A 5,388-nucleotide genomic window follows, 5' to 3' on the forward strand; every position below is an offset into this window, starting at 1 on the left:
TTTGTGACTGTGGACTCATTACTCTGCAAACACATGTAGGCCTACATTTACTCTCTTTGTGACTGTGGACTCATTACTCAGCAAACACATGTAGGCCTACATTTACTCTCTTTGTGACTGTGGACTCATTACTCAGCAAACACATGTAGGCCTACATTTACTCTCTTTGTGACTGTGGACTCATTTCAGCTAACACATGTAGGCCTACATTTACTCTCTTTGTGACTGTGGACTCATTACTCAGCAAACACATGTAGGCCTACATTTACTCTCTTTGTGACTGTGGACTCATTACTCAGCAAACACATGTAGGCCTACATTTACTCTCTTTGTGACTGTGGACTCATTACTCAGCAAACACATGTAGGCCTACATTTACTCTCTTTGTGACTGTGCACTCAGCAAACACATGTAGGCCTACATTTACTCTCTTTGTGAAAGTGCACACTCAGCAAACACATGTAGGCCTACATTTACTCTCTTTGTGAAAGTGGACTCATTACTCAGCAAACACATGTAGGCCTACATTTACTCTCTTTGTGACTGTGGACTCATTACTCAGCAAACACATGTAGGCCTACATTTACTCTCTTTGTGACTGTGGACTCATTACTCAGCAAACACATGTAGGCCTACATTTACTCTCTTTGTGACTGTGGACTCATTACTCAGCAAACACATGTAGGCCTACATTTACTCTCTTTGTGACTGTGGACTCATTACTCAGCAAACACATGTAGGCCTACATTTACTCTCTTTGTGAAAGTGGACTCATTACTCAGCAAACACATGTAGGCCTACATTTACTCTCTTTGTGACTGTGGACTCATTACTCAGCAAACACATGTAGGCCTACATTTACTCTCTTTGTGACTGTGGACTCATTACTCAGCAAACACATGTAGGTCTACATTTACACTTTTGTGACTGTGGGGAAAAAAACAGTATTGGAATACTCGTTCAAATGACTTAGTATCTCATTTGAATAACTTAATTTTAAAAAAACACTTTGTAAAAAAAAAAAGAAGTTCAAATGAGATACTAAGTCTTTTTTTTTTTTGCAACCGAATAGTCAATTGAAAATTAAAATAGTGCCAGTGATACCCAGAGCTTGTGGCTGAGCAGTACCCGAGCGATATTGGAGTGGGAGACACCATTTTATTTTTTATCCACTCGAATTACGCTCTGCTCCGCCCACTTTTATGCTCAGGCATTCAAAAGCAGCACTTCTTTAGGCTTTAAAAAGAATGATCATATCAATGGATGGACTCAGTGAATGAATGATCATATCAATGGATGGACTCAGTGAATGAATGGCTGCAGCAACATTACAGTCTGAGAAGCTGCAATAACAAATGAGGCATAAATTAGACAAAATCACGTTGAAGTCGTTCAAACTACTTAGTATCTTGTTTGAACGACTTAGTAGAAAAATACATTTAAAATGGGATACTAAGTCGTTCAAACGAGAATTCGCAATTTAAATTGCCTTGGGAATCTGGTCTCCCGTAATCAGATTATTCATATCATAAAATTATACTTTTAAAAAAGCAATCTGGGGATTCTAACAACAAAGCGGTCACCCCAACGAAGCAATCACCTTTTTTGGTAAACAGCTGAGGGATGAGGCTGGAAAAATGTTACCACTCAAATTCATAGCTATGTGTAACGGTTTTCGTTGGTGGAAGAAGGTGAAGACCGAAGCGCAGCGTGGTAAGTGTTCATGATTATTTAATAGAACACTGAATGACAAAAACAACAAGAGAACGAAATGAAACCGAAACAGTTCTGTCTGGTGCAGACACAAAACAGAAAATAACTACCCACAAATCCTAGTGGGAAAACAGGCTGCCTAAGTATGGTTCTTAATCAGAGACAACGATCGATAGATGCCTCTGATTGGGAACCATACCAGGCCAAACACAGAGATACCAAACCTAGAACAAAAACATAGAATGCCCACCCCAACTCACACCCTGACCAAACTAAAACAGAGACATAAAAAAGGAACTAAGGTCAGGACGTGACACAAAAAAGATACAGTAGCACTGACAGCATGACAGCTATGGATGCAAGAACTGACTAGCACTAACATTAAAATTATTGTTTTTACCCTTTACACTTGGGGAAATTGGCCAATATCACGTGTCAAACTCATTCCACAGAGGGCTGAGTTTCTGCAGGTTTTCATTCCTCTCTTGTACTTGATGAATTAAGGTCACTAATTAGAAAGGAAATCCCCTCACTTGGTTGTCTAGGGATTAATTGAAAGGAAAAAGCCGCAGACACTCGGCCCTCCATGGAATGAGTTTGACACCATTGGTCTATAAGGACAGGCCTAAATTGAAATGTTTCAAAAAAATACATAATAAGAGAAGCATTTGCATAACCATGGTAGCAATTGAAAGGGCACTCTTTAGAGATTGTGGGGTTCTCAGGAAACAGACCAGATTTGTCACATTACGTGCACATTCATCTCTCATGGACAGACTATGTCAACATAAATGGTAATCGAGCATCTGACCAAATTACATGAGATTACGTGAGATTTAACTGACTATAAATGGAAAAAATTACAAACGTGATGTTGATTTATCATTAGCCAATTTGCATTTCCAATATATTTTTCAGCAGATATACACTTCCAGAGAGTGGTAATTTCTGTTCCTCCTTGACCTCGAAGAAGGTTTATGAGAGGGTGATGGTGTCAACAAGGGCCATACGCAGTTCCTCAAAAACGGTTCAAATGCTGCTCCTCAAAACAAACACTGGGAGGGGAAAAGAGATTTTAACAGACAGACTCAATATGGAGGTCAATGTCTAAGATGACATTTATGTCAGGAGTCCACGCACAAACACTTTAGATTAAGCTGTATATGAGCTGCGGTACTTACCCAGAAAGTATTGCAGACTGCAGATCAATGAAGAGATGATGGAATTTCCTTTGGAAAAATTGTTGCATTTGCTGTTTTGTTGATGGTGGTGGAAAACGTTCTCTCTGGCACTGCTACAGAATCTCCTATAAGTGTTCAATTGGGATCTGGTGACACAGATACCCTTTAAACCCCTTATGCTCCTTTGAGACTCTTATTTTCAAGTCACTGAGATCTCTTCTTTTATCAGTGGTAGCTAAAATAATGGGAAACTGACCCGAAGCATGATGGGAAGTTAATTGCTTAATTAACCCAGGAAGCACACCTGCTTCCAACATTTTTTTTGTATCCCTTATTTACTCAAGTGTTTCCGTTATTTTGGCATTTTACCTGTATCTTCCCTCTGAGACTATCACAGTGCAGGTGCATTTATACGGAGACTTGATTACACACAGGTGGATTGTATTTATCATCATTAGTCATTTAGGTCAACATTGCATCATTCAGAGATCCTCACTGAACTTCTGGAGAGAGTTTGCTGCACTGAAAGTAAAGGGGCTGAATAATTTTGCACGCCCAATTTTTCAGTTTTTGATTTGTTAAAAAAGTTTGAAATATCCAATAAATGTCGTTCCACTTCATGATTGTGTCCCACTTGTTGTTGATTCTTCACAAAAAAATACAGTTTTATATCTTTATGTTTGAAGCCTGAAATGTGGCAAAAGGTCGCAAAGTTCAAGGGGGCCGAATACTTTCGCAAGGCACTGTATATGCAGGACCAATACATGGGTGTTGTGTTGCCTTATGACAGTGTTACGGCCATAGAAATAAAGCGAGTAGGACAGTCTTGGAACCTCTGATCTTGGCAATTTGACTGGTGACCTCATGGGTACACATAAAATAGCTGGAATTGTAATGTATACACAATGTGTAATTTTAGAAATTTGATTTTGCATCAGTTACTCAATAAGCCCATGTCAGCTAAAAATGTATTAGACTTGTAAATTAGTCTAACGGCAAGCTACAGTATCTCAACTTGTAGTATGTCGAATCACATTAAAAGCTGCAAACATTTGCCTCCATCCTATAGCAGAAAGTGTAGAATTTTAATTTATTTGATTTAACCTTTATTTAACTAGTCACGTCAGTTAAGAACAAATTCTTATTTACAATGACGGCCTACCTCGGCTAAACATGGACAACACTGGGCCAATTGTCTACCGCCCCATCACGGCTGGTTGAGATACAGCCTGGAATCAAACCAGGGTCTGTAGTGATGCCTCTAGCACTGAGATGCAGATCGCTGCACCACTCGGGAGCCCTTTAAGAAACAGCAACATTTTCTCTATTCCCCATGGCAAAATTTGGAGGGTTTCTGTAAATATGGAGACAACTGGAAAAGGATGGATGAGATTGACCTGCGTGCCTACATAGGGCTGCTAATCTTAGCGTGTGTGTATAGGTCCTGAGGCGAAGCTACATGTAGTCTCTGGGATGCAGAGAGTGGAAGGGCGATTGTCCGTGCCACGATGCCACTGAAAGTCTTTCACACTTTCTCAAGAATACCACGATTTGATAACCGTGAGTCAAGACCTGCAAGATGTTTGAGAGACAAACTGGCGGCCCTAAGAGAGGTCTGGGAGAAGTGGGTGGAGCGTCTGCCATACCGCTACAACCCTGGGCCTGAAGTAACAGTGGATGAGCAACTGATTCATTTCAGAGGTACATTTTTAAATGTCATATCTGTAACGTAAGTGATTTTCATTGTAAGTGATTTTCTTCACTTCCTATAAACTCAGCCAGCAGCTCCTGAGGAGGAAGATCACCATAGTTGGCACAGCTAGAGAGAACAAGCCTGAGATCCCCCCTGCACTCCTCACAACAAGGGGGAGAGAGGCCTTCTCATCAAAGTTTGCCTTCATCCCCACCACCACTCTAGTTTCTTACCTCCCAAAGAGGAACAAGAATGTGGTCCTCCTGAGCACATTGCACAAAACAGCTCAGATCAGTGATCGTGAGGACAGGAAGCCAGCCATCATCCTGGACTACAACCACAACAAAGGAGCCATGAACAACCTGGACAAGGTGATTGGAACTTACAGCTGCAGGAGGATGACTGCCCGCTGGCCCCTGATCATCTTTCATAGCATCAATGATGTGTCCTCATACAATGCCTTCATGATATGGAACAAGATCAACCCTATCTGGATGCCTGATAAGCGGAACTAGAGGAGGGTGTTCCTGGAGCAGCTGGGAAAGGCATTTGTAACCCCACACATTCAAAGACGGGGGCACCTCCCCCGCACAGCAGCCTCTGCAGCGCTTGTGAAAGCTGTTCAGGAGGCTGAATCTTGTCCTGATCCACCTGAGGCTGCTGCAGGCAAGAGGAGGATGCCAATTCTGTCCCCAAAAGAAGGACTGTAAAACAAATACTATATGCTGCACATGTGAGAAATACATCTGCAAAGTCCATGCACACACACTTGCATACTGTCCTACATGTGCTAATTAGAGT

The sequence above is a fragment of the Oncorhynchus tshawytscha genome, linkage group LG28 (genome assembly GCF_018296145.1).
Source record: "Oncorhynchus tshawytscha isolate Ot180627B linkage group LG28, Otsh_v2.0, whole genome shotgun sequence".
Taxonomy (NCBI): domain Eukaryota; kingdom Metazoa; phylum Chordata; class Actinopteri; order Salmoniformes; family Salmonidae; genus Oncorhynchus; species Oncorhynchus tshawytscha.